General features: G+C 43.4%; 1 protein-coding gene across 5 annotated transcripts in view; it reads right to left on the reverse strand.

The window, feature by feature from the left end:
• Positions 1-11,111, reverse strand: part of AKT3 (AKT serine/threonine kinase 3) — a 308,783-nt gene extending 297,672 nt beyond the window's left edge. The window contains exon 1 of one of the 5 annotated variants that reach the window (XR_007909725.3): positions 9,911-10,189. The gene's annotated coding sequence lies outside the window, so the exon portion shown is untranslated. Of the gene's footprint in view, positions 1-9,295; positions 9,423-9,476; positions 9,618-9,910; positions 10,193-10,939 lie in introns of those variants that run through there. The other 4 variants (XM_070055614.2, XM_051820800.3, XM_089312320.1 and 1 more) reach the window with 4 other exon arrangements.
• Between the last annotated feature and the right edge of the window lie 12,557 nt (positions 11,112-23,668).

Consider the following 23,668-nt stretch of genomic DNA (forward strand, 5'->3'; position numbering starts at 1 on the left):
GCTCCTGGCTTTGGATCAGCACAGCTCTGGCCGTTGCAGCCATTTGGGGAGTGAAACAATGAAAGAAAGACATTTCTCTCTCTCTCTCTCTCTCTCTCTCTCTCTCTATCTGTAACTCTACCTGTCAAATAAATAAAAATAAAATCTTAAAAAAAATCATAGTCCCTACTCATACATCAATGGCTCTACTCCTGACCTGTGTGTATTGATGGTCCTCTCCCCCACTTAATGTGTATGATTGTTCAGAATTTTCTCCACAAACCCCTCTACCTACAAAAGATAAATGGCCTTTCTCCTTGTCTTGGTTATGATCTGCTTTAAACCACATCCATCAACAGTCTTCACAAGAGTCCAGAGACCCCCCTCATTTCCTCTCCTCTATGAAATCCTCTGATTCGTTAATGCCACTCTTAGGATCATTCGTTGCTATTGTCACCCTGTCTTTCATACTACAGTGTCTGTTGAAGTGTTTACAGGAGTTGATAATGGAATGAACCAAGGCCCTCACCAACCAGGCAGTCAAGCAAATGCTGCTACAGGGACATACTCGGCTCCCCACCCAGGAGACAGCAGCTTGAGACGTCACCCCATGCCAGCACAAAGTACCTCGTCTCCCCATGTCAGCAGGAAGTAGCTCTAAAGACAGATCGTCGGCCAGCGCCGCGGCTCACTAGGCTAATCCTCCACCTGTGGCGCCAGCACACCGGGTTCTAGTCCCGTTTGGGGCGCCAGATTCTGTCCCGGTTGCCCCTCTTCCAGGGCAGCCCTCTGCTGTGGACAGGGAAGGCAGCGGAGGATGGCCCAAGTACTTGGGCCCTGCACCCCATGGGAGACCAGGAGAAGCACCTGGCTCCTGCCTTCGGATCAGTGCGGTGCGCCGGCCGCAGCGCACCTGCCATGCCGGCCATTGCAGGGTGAACCAACGGTAAAGGAAGACCTTTCTCTCTCTCTCTCTCTCACTATCCACTCTGCCTGTCAAAAAAAAAAAAAAAAAAAAAAAAAAAAAAAAAAGACAGATCATCATCCCTCTACCCACCCTGGACTTCTGGGATAATGTAACCCCATAGAACTCTTGTTTTATAACGAAAATGTTAGTAAAAGTTGCCCCTCTTCCAGGCCAGCTCTCTGCTGTGGCCAGGGAGTGCAGTGGAGGATGGCCCAAGTGCTTGGGCCCTGCACCCCATGGGAGACCAGGATAAGTACCTGGCTCCTGCCATCGGATCAGCGTGGTGCGCAGGCCACAGCGCGCTGTCCTCAGCAGCCATTGGAGGGTGTGAACCAACGGCAAAGGAAGACCTTTCTCTCTCTCACTGTCCACTCTGCCTGACAAAAAAAAAAAAAAAAAAAAAAATGACGCAGTCTTATCTATGGCGTGATCTACACCCTGGACACCATCCTAGGCTCTAGCCCCCACCACCATTGCTGGACGCCAGGTGATCCCATGGCCCAACCACCAGTGTCAGCTCCACCCCCACCCTAATAGGATTCGCTGCTTCTACTTTCCTGCCCACTCCCGAGCAAAGGTTTAACAAGACCTGATTCTGAACACATGGCTCTCCCTCACGCTCTTGATTTCTCTTAAGCTCTGTTTTCTTCTTCGCCCCTTCCCTCCAGTCTGTGGAGTTTCAACCAATAAACCCTTTCCCTTTAGGAAAAAAAAAAAATGGGAAAAACAAAACAGAACAAAATCTCTAGTAAAGAATCCTATCATTTTCATCTGACTGATATCCTAAAGAACTAAACATGGTCAACTGGATATACAATACAGAAATGGACAAAGTGAAAGTATTAATTTCTTAACAGTACATAAACAATCTTATTATTTTATTTTATTTTTTTAAATTTTTTTTTGACAGGCAGAGTGGACAGTGAGAGAGAGAGACAGAGAGAAAGGTCTTCCTTTACCGCTGGTTCACCCTCCAATGGCCGCCACGGTCGGCACACCGCGCTGATCCGATGGCAGGAGCCAGGTACTTATCCTGGTTTCCCATGCGGGTGCAGGGCCCAAGGACTTGGGCCATCCTCCACTGCCTTCCCGGGCCACAGCAGAGAGCTGGCCTGGAAGAGGGGCAACCGGGACAGAATCCGGCGCCCTGACCAGGACTAGAACCCGGTGTGCCCGCGCCACTAGGTGGAGGATTAGCCTAGTGAGCTGCGGCGCCGGCCATAAACAATCTTAAGTTCAACATTGGGAGCACTCATGCAAAATGTCTTTACAGAGCTGCACTGTAGCCATTCTCTTCAGTGGCACATGCAGCAAAAGGCCTAACATCTATTACGATCATTCTTGGTTTCAGACTATAAACCTAATATAACCTGGGTAAAGCCAATTAATAATCATAAAAATATACATGCAATAAACACACACAAATCACATGCTCTCCTATTAAAATGATCTATACTATAATATCTCCATAAAGAAATTATAGAAGGGCAGGCATTGTGATACAGCAGGTTAAGATGCTGATTACAATGCCTGCATCCTATATCAGACAGAGTGCCTGTCTTGCCTCAGCTTCCTGCTAATGTGCCTGGAAGGTAGGTAATAGCTCAGGTACCTGCGCTCTTGCCAACCATGTTGCCTATCAAAATGGAGTTCCTGGCTCCTGGCTTTTGCCTGGCCCGGACCCCAGCTACTGAAACACTTAGTAAGTGAACCAGTAGCTGGAGGATCTCTCTGTATCTCTCACTCTCTGTGTCGCTCTGCCTTTCAAATAAAAATAAATTATAGAGGGGCCGGCATTGTGGCCTATGTGGCAAAGCTGCTGCCTGCAATGCAGGCATCCCATATGGGCACTGGTTCAAGTCCTGGCTGCTCCATTTCCAAACTGGGAAAGCGGTGGAGGACAGCCCAAGTCTTTGGACCCTGCACCCTTGTGTGAAACCAGGAAGAAGCTCCTGGCTTTAGATTGGCCAGTGATTGCGGAGTGAACCAGTGGATGGAAGACCTCTCTCTCTACCTCTCTACCTCTCTCTGCAATCTGTTTTTCAATAAATCTTTTAAATAATATAAAATAAAAAAATGAAACTGTCACCAAATTCTATTCATATTCATAATCTCAGCTTTAAAATTGCTCTTGGGTCGCTACTGGCTAAAATGATAACATCCTTTGAAAGTAATCTGAGTTAGGATCAATAAACTAGAAATAAATGCAGTCATCTACATGTGAAAATGCTCTTGACTCATTAAGCCATAACCCATGTGCTTTGACTTTATGTTCCTGCAATGGCTCTCTGCTCCACTCAGTCTCCCCTAACTAAACACACTAATCTGCAGGTTGAGGTGGGACTCTATCATGTGTTTCCTGGGGTAGAGCAAACTTCATCTCCTCCCACAGTCCTAACTTCTCTAAGACTAGGTTCTACCCAATGAGCTGTAACTGACAAAATTTGGTTTATTTCTCTCCAAAAACCTACTGTATTAAACATTTCATTGTTGGATAATCAAAATATTCCCATTCTTATAAAAGGTTTCGCACAAAATTCTTGGCAGATTCAATTTATAATTTATAAGGCAGTTAAGCTAAAGGTATCTTCACTCAGAATTGACTGAGAATTTGATAACTGCATTTGAATGTCATTTTACAATTTACAAAACATTTCACATCTTTTACTTCACTCTATCACAATGTAATTTAATAAAGCAATGTGTGACAGTGCCTGGCAAATGGAGAGATGCTCAACAAATATGGCATAAATAAATGAATGGAGGAATGAAGATGCAGCTTTAGATAAAAATAATAAACAGGCTAGGCAAACAAACGTTGTAATTCAACAAGGAGAACAGTACTATGCCTTCTTAAAGAAAAAAACTGAACTTAAACATTATGGAAATACCTGTAAAGAAACAATTTGAATTATAAGGAATGCTCTTCCCTGTTCATTAAAGGATGTTTCTTCTGTACTGCCATTAAGTCCAAGGACTAGAGCATATTAAAATTATCCTTTTTGACATTTCTTGAAAATTTTTGCTAAGATCATTAAGTTTCAACTCCAAACAAAACAAGCATCAACATTACCCAATTTTATGGAGACAAAAAGCAAAAAAATTGGATATTTTCTAAATGATTTTTGAAGAATTTTAAAAAGACATTTGTTTACTTAAATGGTAACTAACTGCTCAATTTTAATCAAAGAAAGTTCTTCAAATATCTTTTAAGACAGTCACTCAAAAAATATGTAACATACATATTTTACTCAGTCAACAAGCAGACTGTCTACTCTGTGATAAGACTACACTCAGCTACAGGGAAGCAGACAAAACAAAATATTTTTTAAAGATTTTTCCAACCCTACAACATAAATTCTTACCAAAGAGCTTTCACATGTATCATCCTATTTGACTCTAAAAACAAATTTGAGCAGTAGCTATTCTATCCACGATTCTGAATCTAGGAAAACTGTCACCAACCACTGCTCATGACATTTTTTCCCCACAATCACAAGTTAATGACAAGTAAAAAGAGTGACTACCTGCAATTCAAGCTTTCTATCAGATTGAACTCTCAAAAATATGTAATTTAAAAATGGAACCAACATGTGCAGAGTTCTGAACACTGCTGTATCAAATTATTTTTCAAAAGTCCAGTAGTGTTTATAAATTAAAAATTAAATAAAACTAAGGCTTCACAAATGAAATTATAACAAACTATCAAACTTCATTATCAAAAAATCAATTTTTTTCAAAAAAGTGCAGTGTTTTTAAATAAATGAAAAATATAACTGAGGCATCACAAATGAAATTATAACAAAAGACAAAGTAGTTGACATAAAGTCAAAAGTCACCCAGAAATTATTTTTATAATTAAGAACAAAAGTCATAGGTTAGCAAATTTCAGTATGTTCATTCCTAAGTTCTAAGTCAGAATACAATTCAATAATAAACTTTCTCTAAACTACAAATCTGGGCTGTAATTAATACCATGTAGAATGCATTTTTTTCTGCTTCACAGCTTTCTATGTACTCTATAGATGCTACCCAAACTGACTTAATAAAGAACTAATGTTCAAATATGACAAAATGTTACAACTTTGATATACAAATGCTTGTCAAGAGCAACCACAATTTAATTTTATGGCACTTTCTTATTTCAAAAAGCAATTAAAGTTAATATATGTCATAATAAATATCCAGGGCTATATCAAACTTTTAAAAGGATTTCTGGGAAAGGAAGCATACTAAAGTGTAGAGAAAATTCAAGGCAACTTGCTCTGTACTTCAAATAATTCTAAGTCTATCCCTTTGAAGAGTTGTTATCATATATAGCAAAAATATATCCTACATGGAAGTGAACCACATAAACTATGCATTTTGGGTGTTTCCTCCCTTCAGAGTACAGTAACAAACTCTATGGGATTCTCTTAAAGCCCCTTCTATAGCTATCTTCACTGAGATCCAGACTATTATGGCAAAATATCCAATTAAGCATGGGTGAATTCCCTAACTTTCAGATAAAGTATCAGTTCTTCTAAACTGCCCGTTCTTAAAAATTAACTCTATAAACTTTAAAATATATCTCAAAAAAACCACAAAGTATTTCCTCTCCTTTTCCCCTACTCCCATTTAGAGCATCTGAATGCCATTTTCAACCAATATGCCATTATTAAAAATAAAAAAGCAACTTGTATTAGGTGATACGTTTAATATTCTAATTTGAAACAACCAAGAAAATACTTATTCAGTTCCTCTGCTTCACATAATCCACTGAACAAGCTACTGATAAATTATCCCTTCCATTTCCCATGTAGAGTGTGGCTTGTCTCTGCATGAAGGCATCCCTAACAACATGCATAGGTTGAGGTCTGCTGCTGAAGAAATTTCAGTTGCAGTTAGCCGTATTCTCCTAAGATAACAAGTAAAAACCTACAACCTGCCTTGCAGACCTCCCTATTACAAAATGGGGGAGGGGGCCTACATATACATAAAATGCAATTGGATATATGGCCCATTAAAGATGAGAATCAGCTTGACCAGCTTGACAGGCTTCCCTCCAGATTAAAGGAAGAGTTAACCAGTAAGTAAGTATGGAATCATGTAACAAACTTCATCACAATAGTCAATCAGAAAGGGCACTGGACAGACCAAGAAACCCGGGTCTCTGTTCCCAATTCTGCCCCTTCAAAGTGATGCTGTATAAGGTCACTCTAATGCTCTGTCCCTGCTTCCTCAGCCATAAATTACAAAGTAGAGCATTAGAAAAGCTCTTCTATTTCATATATAGATGGCATCATGGGTGATAGTATTGCGAGTACACACAGCTCCTGTCCTCAAAAACTTAGTATATAGTTTGGAAGATCAAACATTCAAACAAAATCTGTGCTAAACTCCACTACTGGCAAAACACCACCTTCCTTTCCCCCAAATATAATCAATCTTCCTTAACATGAGGGAAAGCCTCATGTGAAAATATAGTGCTTTCTTCTAGTAACCCTCCTTACTTTCCCCTCAAAATACTAGCAAAATATAACATTTAGGGATGTGAAATATCAACAATATCAACAGAGTACTGAAAAGAAATGGAACTAAAAATCACATCTACAGGTCAAGAATAATACATTAATGGGTTCACAAGCTAGGATTTGAAGATTATTTGGCAGGGAAAATGACCTTCCATCTAATCTGATGAAAGACTATGCTGCTACAGGGTACACAAGCATTTGAAGCATTGAATTTGGCATTGGAAACAACTAAAATGAAAAGCAATGTTAATGGGTCAATTTTTTTTAACTATATTAACTTGATTCCATGGAAATTGTTGTACTAAATTATCTAAATTTAGCATTGTGATTTGGAACTCTTGTGTAAGTAAGTTAAGGAACTCACTAAAACAAAAAGTATTTCAGCATTAGGAAAGTTGAAGTACATTTTTATACTGCCACAGTCAACGCGTCTCTCAATAGAAAATCACTTTCAAAAGTATAGCAGAAGTTGTAAAGATTAGATGAATTAATACATGCAAAGCACATTCAACAGTGCCTTGAACACAAGGCAAGGGCTCACAAGGCACTGGCTGACCTTAACTCAAAACTGAATCTAGCCCTATCATACACAAAAGATGAGGATAAAACATTTCTTAAATCATTAGATCCAGACTTATCTTTCCAGAAAAGTGCAGGCTGTGTGAAACCAGTATTTAGCATACCAAAGCACATGCTATAGAGTTACCAAAAGAGCAATTTTAAATTATTTAAATATTTTAGCAGAAATTTACAAAAAGTATTTGCACCATCGATTTATAAAATCCAAGTCAAATTACAGAAGTGACGTTGTCTAAAAATGAAATGGTTTCCTGTCCTTGGATTTTGTTGCTCAAATCTAAACTTTAGTTTTTAAAGCTGCAAATTTAATCACAATATAAAGAATCTACAAAATCATGATAAAAATCTAACACACTGTTAACAGTAATTGCCTTATCTTCTCAAGGCTAAATTGTTGAAAGGTTAAACAAGAAAAGAAAGTGTAGCATCTTTTCACAAAACACATGCAAAGGTTAAGTAAGTGCTAAACTTCCACAAAATCAATTTAAAAAATAGGTTCCTCTTCATAAAGAAACCCCAACAGTTGGAACTTTACATGTGTTTCATCAAAAGCTAGAGTTTAAAAATCCTAAGTACTTACTACTCTGCACCACACTCTAGGCTAAGTACATCTGTCTCACAATAAATTTAACCAGTACATGTTTATTTAGAGTTGGAGTGATTTGCAAAACAAATTCTCTAATGACAGTAATCCTCAATGAAAAGTAAATATTAGAAAGTTATTAGTCAAACCATCTTCCTAGCATACAGTTCACACTCAGTATTTGTTAAGTGAGTGAAACCTTATTTAAAAACACTTTACATCTATAAAATAACTTAAGAGCCCTCTGACATACACATGTTAAACTGGGAAGTCGGAAAACAATTCACTAATCATTACAAAAAGACAAACTGGAGGGGACAAAGTGAGTTTAACAGTCCTCACAAGTCCTACACAATTACTTTACACTACATACTAGTTTTAAAATGCTGTAAGAAAACACAGCACTGCAACTACACAATACAAACATTAAAACTGAAAACTAAAACTGTACAACCATCTAAATGCCAACGTTGGCTCATTTATTCCACAGATGCACTCCCCTTGCTTTAAAATCAGAAGTTCAAGCCAATCAAAGACACTGGGGTCAACCCCAGTAACAAAAACAAAAAGTCGATCTTCAAATACAATTTCCTCTGTAATCTTTCAATGTCAAGATTATGGGTTGTCTCAAGAAAAAAATGTACAATCCTGACACATATTTTGCACAGAATTGTGTCATATACCTTGGAAAACTAGCAATTCACTAATAAGGAGACATTTCAATAAAGATGCTGTCATGTCTCAGACCACCTCCTGTAGTATTTGTGTTCATTTTGCACAGATTTTGCAAATGATGCTCAATTTCTGAAGACTAATCTCCATTTTCTAAACCATCTTTATTGGGTTTTTCTACTCTGGGCTTTGTATTCCATGTATTTTAATTTCAAAATCGAAAAGCTGTGGTTGTTTAGTAATTCATGTCTACTACAAGATAGACTATGACCATGCATTACCAAATATGAACACGTGTCTCAACTGATGACTTGAGACAACTGGCAATGGACCAACTGCCAAAGCCATTATTTCATATCCTGTAACTTAAAGATGAACTTAAAACAAAGTGCGGGGATCTTAACAGGTACTAGAAATGAACCAATATGCACAGCTTTCACTTTTGGATTTCTACCTGGAAACTATCGATTACAACCTACCCGGCTTTCAACCAAAATACCACAGTGGTGAAACCAGTTGTTTTTCTTTTTCTTTGATGGAAGAAAAGGGAGCATCCTATGACTTACGGGTAAGCACCCCGTCTGCTTTCAGATCAACAGTAAATACCACTAGTGGAAAAAACCTGGCCCCAAAGAGATTCAGTAGCTCTAGCCTAACCGTAGATTCCCGGGAAATCCCAAACAAGGGTGACCCCGCCTCGGCGTCAGGGTGAACGCCGCAGCCAGCGAAGCTGCAACTTTGGGCTGGGTAGGGCCCCACCAGCATCATGGCTGATGCAGCCCGATGCGCAGGAGGAGGTGGACGAGGAAGAGGCTGGTTTGTTTACTTGCAGCCTGAGCCGCCGCCGCCGCCGCCAGCGGCGACAGCATCAGTGGATCAGCCAAACCCAGCATCTTCCGCACATTTCTATTCTTAGCACACAACTCCCAAGCGGATCAAAACCCCACTACTATTAAAAACACAGACGAGCGCGCTACCCACCCCCCCGACACACACACCCACCCCACCGGTGCCGTCTTTTCCTGTGCGCCGGCGGCGGCGTAGGGTGGGAGAGGAAGGAGACCCCGGGGCGAGGGGGGGAGGGGGGACGCCGGTGCATCCTCGCCCTCACCCCACCCCACGCGCAGACGGCCCCCTCCCCCAACCCAAACACCGACCCCGGGCGCCGCACGCATTACATAACCTCGCCGCCACCCCCGGTCCGAGCGGCGCCCCCTCCCCACGCCGCACGGCCCCGCCGGGGAGGGGCGAGGGAAGGAGCGCGAGTTGCGCAGAGACAGGAGGCGCCGGGCCGGGGCAGCCCAGACACAGACGGTACCGCTAGGCCGGGAACACCCTCCCCGGCCCCCTGCGCACCGCCGCCCCCCAGCTTCCTCCGGAAAGCGAGGGGGTGTCGGTGTCATCCGCGCCGGGCATCCCCCGGCCTCCCCAACCCACACCCAGAGCCGCCGGCGACCCAGCCCCCGCCCACGCCCCCGGCGCGGTGACAACCCAGACGCCCCCGCCTCACCCCACCCCCCCGCCCGAGGGAGGCAAGAGGGAGGACCCGGGCCCGGGGCCCGCGGGGAGTGCAGGCGAGGCGGGGAGGGGGCGAGAGTGGGGGGCGGTGGCTGTTACCTGCAAAGGCGGCGGCGGCGGCGGCCCCGGCCCCGCAGCTGCTCGGGCGGCGGCGGAGGATGGAGTTGGGGGGCGGGGGGAGGAGAGGGGGCGACTCGGGGGTCCCCCCTCCCTCCTCCTCCCCTCCTGTCCTCCCCCCACCCCGCAGAGCCTCTGGCTCCCTGGAGCCCGGTGCGGCCCGCGGGAGGGCAGGCGAAGGGCTGCAGGGGAGGGAGGGAGCCGGCCGGGCCGGGCCGCGGAGCTGGAGCGGGAGGAGGAGGAGGAGGCGGCGGCGGCGGCGGCGGCGGGAGGGGGAGGGCGGAGGGAGGGCGGCGGCGGGGGGGGGGAGGAGGCGGAGACTCTACATGGGAATCGGATATCGGCTACAAATTCAATTCATCACCAGAAAACACCGCTCGGGCGGGGGCCGGATCTTGCCGGCGGGGCGGCCGCAGGCGGAGGCTCCGAGCCCCCAGGCGCGCCCTGCGCGGGGCGAGGGTCCGCGGCCTCCTCTCGAGGGCCGCGCCTCGCCCGGGAGACCCCGCCGCCGCCTCCTCCCCGCCCCCTCCTTCCTCCCTCTTGGGGCCGCCGCCGATCGGTTCTCGCCGCCGCCGCGGGGCTTGTTGTTGACTTTGAGGAAAACTCCTGACGTCAGGGGCTGGCTCTCGGCGACTGGCGGGAGCGGCTTCCCCGCGTCCCCGGCCCTGCCCGCCGCCTCAGCTCCCCTCCTTGCCGGGCCCTGGTCCTCAAGGCTTCCCCGCGCCCCCCAAACCCGCGGCGCCCGGCGCCCCCTCTCCTCTCGCGAGAACATCCCCCCAGCCAGCCAGAGCCGGGAGCGGGGGCAGTCATTCCTGGGCGGGAAGTTCTGGGTTTCCCCCGCGCCCGCGTGGCCCTTGGCGGGCACCCGAGGCCGGCAGCGATGGCTCCCCTCCCGGCGCCTTCCGCCACGCACCCGCCCGCCCAGGCTGCAGACCCCGCGCCGCACGGCCCGGCCTGGCGCAGCCCACGGCGGCTGCTTGCGGAGGTCGCGCCGCGCTCGAGGGCCCGCACCTGGAAGCCCCCGAGGTGGGCGGTGCCCAGTGGGGAGGGAGCCCCGGCGGCGTCGAGCGGGTCGGGAAGGCGTCTCAGCCACAGCCCCTGCGGGAAGAGGGTTCCGGGTCGTTACTACTAAGCGCTAAACCAGACCTAATTTGTCCCCGGGACGTTACCGTCCAGCCCAGGAACACCTCCCCGAAGGGCCCCCCACACTGCTGGCTCTCATGCTGTACTGGCTATATTGGGATTATAATTCACCCCTAAAATCACACCCCTTTGGGGGGATATTAGTTTTCATTGACTTTGGGGCAGCCATGATGTATTAACACTCACAACGACCATACCAGAAAGCGTTTCTTTCGAAGTTCATGGCTTCTGCGAATATTTGATAATAGATTGTTTTTTTTGCAAAGTGGCCGTATTTACCATCCATTACGCTCCAGAAAGTTTACTTTTTCTTAGGCCATGTTTTATCGCTTCTGGAAACATCTGGCAAACACTAGTAGTCTGCCACGCGGCTCCAGTCTTGTTTATAATACCTGTTATTTGTTCCCCCTGCAAGATTCTTATCCATACCTTTGCCTTCTTTCCGTACAAAAGTTCCTTCTCCTGATGGTCGCTCGTCTGCTTGTCCATGTGCCGCCATCACCTGTGATGAAAGTCTTTCTGTATCCCCTGGTGTTTCTTAATCTTAATCCATCTAGGTCCACGTCTTTTCTCTCTTAGAAAATGCACAGGAATAGGTAACCTAATAAAAGGGAAAAATTTTCAGAGATGTTTCAATTCAGTTTTTCACATTCATTAAGAGACACCTGTTTCCTTGACCCTTCTAGAACAGAGTTTGCCACGTTAGGATACACAATTCAGCTCAGACTAAAGGTCTCTGTTGCTGCTTTACCGTATTTTCCAGCATGGAAAAGGCTGATTAATAAACATAGATGGCTAATTCTCCTCATTTTCACCATGTAGAAAATAAACATTCATCAGACCTTGAACATTAGCTACTGGCAAAATGATTTGGCTACAGATTTTTTGCTGTAAAATACAAAAATGGATCCAATTTGGTTCTGTAGTAGCCCAATCCACTTTAAGAAAACAGTCCCTCAAAACAGCAGCACTAGGAAGAGTGTCAAGCTCTTTCAAATGTTTAACTCTGAGAGTTATTGTGATATTCCAGATTATTAGATACCTCCTTTCAATAAGATTTTCACTTTCGACATATTTGTGAGAACTAAATTTATCTCATGAATATTTATCCTAGTCTCATCAGATTGTATTAAATCTCAGCTGGATGAGATCCTAAGATTAAGTATTATATAAATCAGAATGGATCATATACTCTGAAAAACTGTCAACTTCAGCTCTATATTTGCTTTTGTACTATAGTAGTTTCATAAATTTCTGTAACAAAAGCACATGAGATTTTATTACAGATTATTATTAATTAAGCTATTGTTTATTGAAATAGCATCAGACTTTCTCTTAGACTTTGCCATTACAGTTTGGCAGAATCTGCCAGTTGTGCTACGATAGTACTGCATAGAGGGGGCATATTAGATTTCTCCTCGTTTTTCTTGTCCTCGTATCCCAGTAACATGGGGTGCAACAGTATGTTCTTCCATGGGAATTCCAAGAGAAAGCCCTCATTCTTTATTAAGCCAGATGTTCTTAAGATTAACATGTTTCTATAGTGGTTTTATTATACCTTTAAGGAACATGTTCAACTCTTCTTTATACAACCAATGAGTAAATTAGATACTGAAAGCTGTTTCTTGGTACTTCTACCATTTCTTGTGAATAACTTAAACAAGAAGGCACATTTAGAATTCTAAGACATAAATGTCTTAATCCATTCAGGCTGCTATAACAAACTACCATACCCTGGATTGCTTATGGACAATAGATACCTATTTATCCCTGTGCTGGGGCTGGAATCCAAGACCAAGGCACTGGCAAATTTGGTGTCTGGGCCTCTTTTATAAAGGCACTAATTCCATTCTTCAGGGTTCCTTCCAAGGCATGTCTCCCAAAGGCCTCCTCCCCCTCCCCAGCCCCAATTACCTTGGAGGTTAGAATTTCAACATCTGAATGTGGGGGAGCTCACAGACCAGAGCATCAGGTCCCAAAATGTAAGTTGCTGCTTCTCTGTCTCAATAGAAAGGGTGTTTTGTCTTAGGACAGCGTGTAGCACCAAGTAAGCACAGAGTCTATGTGTGTTGAATAAAGTGAATGAACAAGCAGATGTACAAATTGTGCACTATGTGCAGTTTCTACAGTGCTCTCCTCCTAGAGTGCAAAACAGTTTATTGGGGAGAACATAACACACTTCGGAGCCTTGGCAGACCTGAGCTCAGATCCTCTCTACATACTCTGTATCTTCTCAGGCAACTCGCTTCATTTTTCTAAGCCTTGATTTCCTCATCTGTGAAAGGACAATTACAACTACTTCAACAACTTACTATACAAACTAAGTTTTATAAAATCTTGGTACCTAAAATACAGTGTGAGTGATCAGCAAGCTAAATTCCTAAACCGTAAATGTGAATATATTCATGTTAATATAACATTAGCTACTACAACAAACAAGAAGAAAAGCCTAGATTGGCACATAACAGTGGAACTGTATCTCTCATTCTTGTAAAGCACTGAATGGCAGGCAAGTCTCCACTGAACATTAATTCATGATCCCAAGTTTCGTCCACGTTAGAGCTCTGATAATCACAACATCAAGTTGGCAGATGGGGAAAAGCATGAAGGATTGCTCAAGGAAGAGTGTATGTACATCACTTCCACTCACATTCCACCAGTTAGAATTCTCCCAAGCCGTCTCCCAGCTAGGCAGACCATGCAATGGAGTATAAGTCAAGAAGCCAAAGACTGAACAGCTAGCCAGTCTCTCCCACACTTGGCTTCTGAAACAACTATGGTAAGTCTACAGCTGTAATTAGTGAATATCCTAGATGACTGAAGGTGTCCCCCCAAAATTTATGCCTAACCTCAAGTTATTATTAGGTGTGACCTTAAAGAAGTCCATAGGTTGCATGGGTGGAAACTGCAAGAATGGGATTAGTGACTGTATAAAAAGAGACAAGAGCTTGCTTCCTCCTTTCTCCTTACTTTCTTCCGTGGGAAAATACATGAAGAGGGCTGTCACAAACCCGGACCTGAGCCTGCACCACACACTGACTGAGCGGGCAACTTGATCCTGGACTTCCCAGCATCTAAAATTGTGAGAAATAAATTTCTGTTGGTTAAGCCACTAGTCTGTATTTCTGTATTAGCAGGCCTAAATAAGACATAGACCAAGAGTCCATTGCAATAATTATCAATACTAATTCTTTTTTGGTTCTTCACAGATTTTTTTTTAAAGCATAGACCGTGTGCCTGCATTGACACATGAAACTGAGTTACTTAAAGCCCTGGGAAAACTTTCCTCTTTTTTCTTTTTCTTTAAAGATTTATTTATTTGAAAGGCGGGGGGCGGGGGGGGGATCTTCCATCCACAGTTCACTCCCCAAATGGCAGATCTGAAGCCAGGAGCCTGGAGCTTCCTCCGGGTTTCCCATGTGGGTTCAGGGCCCCAGGCACTTGGGCCATTCTCCACTGCTTTCCCAGGCACATTAGCAGGGAGCTGGATTGGAAGTGGAGCACCTGGAACTCGAACCAGTGCCTATATGGGATGCCAGCACTGCGGGCGGCAGCTTTACCCGCTACACCATAGCGCTGGCTCCTCCTCTTTATCATTGTCAGGTTTTTTTTCATATAATATTACTATAGTATGAATGAAAATTTTTCTTATTCCCATTCTCACTGTCTCTCTTGGACAACTACGTGTGTTAGCAGCTTGAGTCATCTCTCAACGTTATACTTAATGTTTCAGGACAGGTGGGTTGTAAAAAAGTTACTGATCTCAAATAACTGCTGTTAATTAAAAAGCCAGAATTCATGTTTGAATTCCAAAGCAACAAGTATATATAATTATTATAATAAACTGGATGGTAGAATCACGGTATGTGGTAAAAATAATACATACCTAATAATCTCAGAGCCTCATTTTAGCATATAATTTTAACTTTCTGAGGTGGCATGCATTTCTAGTTGTTTCAGAATTTGTTCTGTGGAGACTGAATTTTGCAATGCCACAGCCAGCAGTGAAACAATAGTAGTAAATTTCCAACCCTCACATGGGTAATTACGTCTACTCCTTCCTCAGTTGTCTCATGTAAAAACAATCCGCAACGAAAATAAACCCCAGAAAGTTTCACCATCCATTTAAAAACAGTTTCTACTAGTAATGAAAGAACTTTGTACAACATGAAATCTATACCTGCCTTTTTTCTTAATCTATTATGAACTCTTTCTATTGTTAATTCTATACTATTTCATCAGGCAATACTGATTTTTTTTTCAGGAGGAAGAGATTCAATTTTAGAATTTTTCTATTGATCTTTAGTTACTAGACAGAATGATGGCAACTTTATATTTCAAACAGCATCTCAATTCAGTATTTAGGTTTTAACCAAAACTCTGAATTTGATTTAAGATTCAAGCCTTCTTAGGCTAAAAGCTTTAGGAGGACAGCAGGCAGGCTCAGCTTCTCTAGTTCTCCATCCTGTCTTCCTCTTCCATTCCCATCAGTCTCTGGGCTGAGCACAAAACAGCCCCTACCCGGCTGGTACCTTTGTCGATCAGCTTTGCACTCTCTCAGCACACAGAACTGGCTATGTGATTTGCAGAGCTGGATGCAAAATGAAAATGCCAAGCCCCTCGTTGGAGAAGAATTAAGAATTTCAAGACAGTAACAACAGCAGTGAACCAAGTGCTACACACATGCAAGGCATGTGCATGAAACTGCTGACATGTGCTTATGGCTGCCTGTCCAGGGACTGTCTGGAGAGTTACCTCTGGGCTTCTGTAACTCCAGTTCCTATGACGTGGGCAATGCACCTTTTCCTTCAGGCTGCACATGATTACCCCTCAGCATCTGTCTCCTCAGCCCTATGGGGGTCTCTCTGTTGGACTCCTCTCACCGTCTACCAGGTCTCCTCTGCAGAACTCAAGATGGCTCCAGGCCAGTTCTTTTTCTCCCCTGAGACTTTGGACCACGGGAAACATTCAAATACACTTTGCTTGGCATATGGTTCTCTCCCTCTTGGTTTGGCCATCGAGATAGTTGGGTAGCTTATTTCCCTATTTTCTGAGTGGAAGTCAGACCCCAGTCCTCAGAACCTCTCACCCCCAAACACAGGACATTCCAGACTCTCCACATGGAGGTCCATGGAAGCTGCCTGGCTGAAGAGCATGCTCCACTTCCTCCCCATTGAGGGTAAGGAGCACAGCCCTCCCTCACTTGGGTACTTCATGGTAAATAAAGTAAATTATGTTTGTTTTGGTGCAAAAAAAAATTGAAATCCATGCACAGGAGGGAGTCTTCAACAAGCCTATAAAAATGTATATTATGAAAAAATTATGCATGGATTTAGAAAAAATTTGCACCAAGATATACTTATCCTTTCATTTCATTTTTCCACAAACTTTTAAAAGTATTCTCACACTTACAATCCCTTCATAAATCTATCTAGAATTTTCTGCACTCTTTTATATTCTTAAGGTGGATTAGAACATGAGAGTTATAGACTAGCTTTTAAACAATGTGCTTCCATAATAATGACCTACCCTAAATTTCATAGTCTTTAATCTTGGGATTTCAGTTAAAATTTCACTTTTAAGCTTATTCTTAAATTTGTTTGAGAAGCAAAGAGACAGAAAGAAACAGAATTCCCATCTTTTGGTTTCACTCCCTAAATCCCCACAATGGCTAGTTTGGGTTGGGGCCAAAGCCAGAAGCAGAGAAAGCAAGTCAGGTCTCCCATTGGGTGGCAGGAACCCAGTTACTTTAGTTATTATTGCTGTCTCCCAGGGTCTAGACTGGTGGGAAGTTGGAGTATTTAGGAATCAGATCTGGGAATGGAATCTAGGCACTCAGATGTGGGATACAGGCATCTTAATTAAGCTAAATACTCACTCCCTGAAACTTCAATTTTAAATTCCTATTGAAAAGCATATTCTTGCTGTGGCATAAATATTTTTCTGTTTCTTATTTAGGTGAGTGTTCATATGTATAAAACAATTATCAACCATTACCAAATAAAATATATTTGGGTTAACAGGTGTTCAAGGCACAAAATTAATTAAAATAATATTTTCCCTACATTTGTTTGTATTTCTGTTTGAGAAATATGTGCCAACAAATTGCCTTTTTATACACTATTACCTACGTTAGTGGTATTATGTATTTTTAGGAACTCTTGTCCTTGTTTAATCACCTCAATTTTTTTTTCCTTAAAAATTTAACATTGAACACTATAAAATTTTATGTCTGAGGATCCTATCATATAGATGCCACAAAATCAAAAATTAAAGAATAGAATTACAGTTTGTACAAGAGCTGGTTGCTTGAACAAAGGATATGTTGAGGCATTGAATCACAAATCCGATGAATTTATTTGTATAAACAATTCAAGGCTCACATGATTCCCATTACTGTCTTCCTTTGTTCTGAATCAAGATACTAAAACTTCATTGAAAGACTGGATTTTGATGTCTAGTTTAAACTCCTTAACTTTTTCTGGCTCCATTCAAATTGCTCACATTATGAACTGCACCTACGAGGTTTAGAGAATCACAGTTACTAAACACATGTCACACTTCCCTACTTTCAGTCTCTTTCCATCGCTCATATTTTGGAAAATTATTTCCTTATAAGCCATTTCTTCCAAATTTCTGAGAAAGTCATTCAGTTACAGGATGTGCAGAACTCTTACTCATGGGCAGAAGCTTTTGAGGTAATCCATTAGGGAGAGTGTGTGAAGAGTGAAGAAAAAAGCAAAGTCTCCAACTTGTGTAACTCTTTAGTGATGAAGTGCCATAATCAATTTGTTCTCAAATGTCCAGTCAGGGCTTCATAAAACTTATCTGCATATTTACCTAGACCCATTGTCTTCCCTGACAAAATGTTTTAAATTTCTGATTGATCGATCACAGGGCACACAGTTTAATGTGAACTTCATCTTAGGTTCATGCAGTACAGAGGTGTAAACACAGGTGTGAGTACAACATGGAGCCTACTTGCAAGATGCCCCATGTGTATTAGAAAACAACATAAATAAGCACTGTAATGCAAATAAGTGCTGCAATAGAAACATGAATGAAGGGATATGAGAACACACCACACGCAACAATTAACAGTGGGAGGGGAGGAAATGAGTCAGGTCATCCTAAAGAGAAGTTAATGACATTTGAGCTGAGAGTTAAAGAGGTCAGAAGTTGATCCTTCAGGGCAGGGGCGGGGCTGGGAGGGGGAAGGAGAGGACATTCCAGGCAAGGAAAAGAACACCAAAAAAGGGAAGAGAGTGACATCGGGACTCCAAAGTAGAAGATAAGCTCAAGGAAGGTTTTAGTGGCATGAGGACATTTGAGCTGGACTTGAAGAATGATTGGGAGGGGAAAGAAGACAATGTGAGTGCAAGAGCAGCAGCAGAGAGAGAAACAGAGACTCTCCAGCTCAATTTATGAGGCACAATGCCATGGTCAGATGGTGGGCAGAAGGCTGGTGAAGGGTGAAGAATGAAATATAGAGCCCAGAATTCTCCCTTTCTAGCACTGGGAGGAGGCATGGAGTATGTGTGTGTGCTCTGTGGTGGTTATTGCTTATTTTGGAAAAGGGAGTTGTCAAGAGGCAAGATTATGAAGGGATAAGAGACAATCAGCCATTCTGGCTATAATGAAGAAGCTGAGCTAACTTGTTAAAACGGAACTACACCTGTGAGACTTCCAGTTCCCTACAGCACTACACACAGTAGCTAACATGATTGAATGCTCACTCTTTACTTACTAAACCCTCTCCCCAGCATTAACTGATTTAGCGTCAGAGGCATTCAGAGATCTGGAAATCTGGAGGCCTGACAACAAGACTTGATTGAAGAACAGGTCTGCTTCGGAGCATGGTGTCCATGGCTTGGAGCTGCAATGTGATATTGAGCCTGGGTTGGAGGAGTCGGGGTGTCAGCCAGTGGTTCAACAGGTTAGGCCATCGCTTGTAATGCTGGGATCCCAAACACAGTGCCCGTTTGAGGCCGGGTGACTCTGGTTTCCATCCAGCTTCCTGCTAATGTACTTGGTAAGGCATCGTTAGATGACCCAAATGCTTTAGCTCCTGCCACTCACTTGGGAGACCCAGATGAGTTCTACAGTCCTGGCTTCAGCTTGGCCCAGCACTGGCTGTTGCAAACATTTGGGGAGCGAACCAGCAGATGGAAGATCTGTCTCTCTATGTATCACCCTGCCTTTCAAATAAATAAATACATCTTTCTTTAAAAAAAAAAAAAAAGGAGTGAGCCTGAGGAAGCATTCACTTCAGAGGGCAGAAAGAGGTGGTGAAAATAGTCAGAGAACAGGAGTTATGAAAGCCAGGCTAGGGAAGAATCTCAAAGGGGGGGGGGGCAATACTGAGCAGTGTGTATCGTACACAGAAGTCAAATAAAAGATAAAATCTGATAAATGCTTACTGAATTTTACAATTTGTTCCCGTGGCTGCAGTGGTTTCATGGTTTAATGGAGTTAGAAGCTTCATTGAACTGAGTTAAAGAGAAAATGGGCCGGAGCCGCGGCTCACTAGGCTAATCCTCCACCTAGCGGCGCCGGCACACCGGGTTCTAGTCTCGGTCGGGGCGCCGGATTCTGTCCCCGTTGCCCTTCTTCCAGGCCAGCTCTCTGCTGTGGCCAGGGAGTGCAGTGGAGGATGGCCCAAGTGCTTGGGCCCTGCACCCCTTGGGAGACCAGGAGAAGCACCTGGCTCCTGCCTTCGGACCAGCGCGGTGCGCCAGCCGTGGCGGCCATTTGAGGGTGAACCAACAGCAAAAAGGAAGACCTTTCTCTCTGTCTCTCTCTCTCTCTCACTATCCACTCTGCCAGTCCAAAAAAAAAAAAAAAAAGGCAAATTGAGGAAGAGGGGATAGTGGAGAGATGGCAGGAAGAACTCATATTTATCAGAACTTTCTAGGAGCCAAGCTCTGGACTGGTACCAGAAATGAAGCAGGACACTACAGAGGGTCAGTGACCTTCAGTGGTTCAACTTCCCATTAACTTGGGACGATACAAAAGCAGCATGCATTCCGCAGAAGGCGTGCTTGCAGTTTGAACTTGGATCTCTGCCCAGGCTAGCAAGATGCGGTGCGATCCTGTCCCACAGTGCTGAGTAGCGGCAGTGAATGCAGCTCCCAGTCAGCCACGTGATCATCAGGTGAAACAAGTGATGCTCTACAGGGTCCCCTGTCACTAAGCTATAATGTTTGGTAGGTTGGATGTATTAAATGCATTTTCAACTTAGGGTATTCTCAACTTAACAACAAGTTTATGAGAACATAACTGCATCATACATTGTATTAAAAATACACTGTATTTTTAAGTAGTCACCGTAGCCCTTCTCAGCCATTCAATGAACTAGAAGATCCTCCAGGAAGGGATGACTGGAGAGAGGTGGAAAAAAGGAGCCCTTTCCTAGCCTTTTGGTTTCAAAAGCCCAGCCCACAATGGGGAATAGAAATTTAAGTTAGGGCTCCAAACTGCACCTTAGGGAGAGCAAGTAGTTTTGTAAGAACAAGGTTTCGTGTACAATGTACACTGCAACATCAGAAAGGATCCTCAGGCTAGTGGGATGAAGAGACTGCAGGAGTAAACAGGAAGGGTTTCAGGGGAAGATTCAGTTCCATGCCCTGCCTGTGTGGCCAGCAGGAGTGAGAAAAACGAGCCAACAATACGACAGGCTCCAGAATTCCAAAAGAAGGACGTTGTGTTTCCTTTCCTTGTGAGAGCCTGGCTGCAGTGAAGGACAAGACACAGACTTGTCCTCATAGTTTATGAAAGCATGTAGGCTCCACCTAGTCTCCCGGAGCCCAGTGTGCCCTGGGAAGCAACCCAGTGATTCCTTTGTGACCAGAATTTCTGAGTTTACTCAGGGCTTTAGGCAGACGCATGAGACTCCCGTGCTCTACCGTGGTGCAGGCTTAGCATTGCAATTCCTGCAGAGCAGCAAATGGAAATGAAGGGACTGAGGGACAGCTCAGCAGTGTGACTTTCAAGAACCAAAAACCAGGGGGCCACCGAGATGACTGACATCTCAGAGTGCCAGTGTTTGTGCTTACTTACAGCATATGTGCCAGTGTTTGCTACTTACAGCACATATACTAAAATTGGAATGAGAATGCCAGTGTTCAAGAATAACCAGGACCAGTAGCTCGCTCTAGTCAGACGAATTGCCACCCTATAAGCCATTCACCCAACCATTTCTCTCCCAAACTTCATCACAGCCTCAAGCAGAAAGGATGTTTCAACCCCCCTGCGAACTGGAGGTTCAAAATAAAAATGAAGTTGAGTTCCAGAACTAAAGCTACATTTCCAGCACTCTTGAGTTGGGAAATTAAATTCAAGCCCACTGAATCTATTCTGTGATATGATATTTCATCCTCATTGCAACTTCATAAAATAGAAATTAGCACCCCCGGATTACAGATGATGAAAGAGGTTCAAAGAAGTTAAGAAATTTTCCACAGACTAGAAAGTGATGAAGCCGGGACTTACACCAGGGTCTGCCTCACACCACCGGGGCTGTTCTTCCCACTAGATCACTTTGCTCTTCCAAGTTTCTTGCTGTAAAACACAAAAAGGGGTCTGATTTTTATTCTGTGGTAGCCCCACTCAATTCTTGTTTTCATCTAGGTCTCCCATGTGGATGGCAGGGACCCAAGTACTTGAGCTGTCACCTACTGCCTCCCAGGATATGCTTTAGCAAGAAGTTGGTCAGGAGTGGAGTAGCACATCCCCATTCCTGCCTTCCTACATCCATGTGGATTAAAGCACCACTTCTGGCCTCTCCCCTCCCTACTCCCTCTTCCAGAGATTTACCTGATGGAGGAGTAACTGGGTCCTTAGCCCATTCTGCAGTCCCTCTTTGTGGAGGATAAGTTGGGCCAAATGCTTCTCCCATACCCAAAGAAGACAGCCCTGTGGGAGTGATGTGATTTTCTGATTCTACAGCAAGGATCAACAACCTCACCTGTCTACAGGCCTTATGCACATATCTCCAAAGCAGCTTTTACTAATCTAGAGCTGATTTAGCTTCCAATGCCCATCTTTTCTTTTTTTTTTTAATTTAATTTATTTGAAAGGCAGAATTACATAGAGAGAGAGTGACAGACATACATAGAGAGGTCTTCCATTTGTTCCCCAAATGACCACAACAGCCAACACTAGGCCAAGCCAAAGCTAGGAGCCAGGAGTTTCTTTCGAGTCTCCCATGTGGGTACAGAGGCTTAAGCACTCAGACTGTCCTCTGCTGCTTTTCCTAGGCCGTTAGCAGATAGATGGATTGGAAGTGGAGCATCCAGGACTCGAATCAGCGCCCATATGGGGTGCCGGTGCTGCAGGAGGCAGTTTAACCCGCTACACCACAACACTGGGTTCCACACCTGGGTTCCATATTCATGGGGCAGAGGGCAGTTATGGTACTTTACCATGTAGCAGTTTTGGAAAGGAAAGGAGCACAATTTAGTGTTTGGGTGAAGAATTACAAAGAGGAACAAGGAATATGAAAAATAAACATGATGTCAAGTATAAGATAAAGAAAATGTAATAGTTCCAACATTTAGAAAATGTCCATCAACTCTAGTCCCATAGGCAAAGCCACTCCTGCCTGAGTAGTGAATCAGGGTGGAATCTGCCTGGGAACCCAGTCATTAGTTTTGTCGTTGTTCCTTTATTCTCCAAATTTTGGGCTTAATTCAAAAGATTCATGAAGAAACAAGGATTGGCTCTGTTACAAAGAAGAACTGTATCAAGCTTTTTTTTTTTTTTTTGCTAAAATCAGTTTTACCATTAACTTAATTACATTTTATTACCAAAAGATAAGTATGCTAAATGAATCCACATATCAAAACATCTATTATAGGTTTGCAGAAGGGATGGTAAAGATGACACTTTTTATGAATGCCTATTTTTAAATTACTTTAATTTGACCTCATTTTACCCCAGATTACCCTTGGAGATAATTTTTCAGGCTTAGTCCTAAATTCAGGATAGCTATGAAATTTTTCTGTAGCAAGAAGTTAAGTAAGATTTGAGTTGTTTACAGAATAAACAAGATTCAGAAAAATCTACATTCTGCACCACTCCAGGGCTTTATGTTGCCACCTTTCACAGATTTCACATTTAATATGATTCTACTTCTGGCATTAATTTTTGCTACTCTGTAAACTAATCAGAATTAATAAGATTCCAAGAATTAGAAAACATATACAACTGTGCATTGCTCTAGAATGGGGAAATGTTCTGATTGATATGCGGTTCCATGATTTTATCCTTGTATAAGCATCATAAAGTGTACTTATGCCCACAAAGCCAGCTAAGATGTCGCCAGATGATGTCATCTTATCAGAACACAGCCATATTTGCTGTCCACCACTGGCCAAAACATTGCTACATGGCGCATGACTATGTTCAGCATTTGTTTGGCTCAATGTGACAATTTCCAAGGTACCATTAAGTACTGACAAAATGAATTCAGACAACATTTGTTGCTTACCAGTCCTTGCTTATCAAAAATGCCATTATCAGTTCCCTCTAAACCATGCAGCTTTCATACATAAATGGAGGTTATGCAATTGTAATTTTTCACCTTTTTTAGTTCAG

This window comes from Oryctolagus cuniculus, chromosome 13 (genome assembly GCF_051225735.1).
Source record: "Oryctolagus cuniculus isolate XC-2025 breed Fujian yellow rabbit chromosome 13, ASM5122573v1, whole genome shotgun sequence".
Taxonomy (NCBI): Eukaryota; Metazoa; Chordata; class Mammalia; order Lagomorpha; family Leporidae; genus Oryctolagus; species Oryctolagus cuniculus.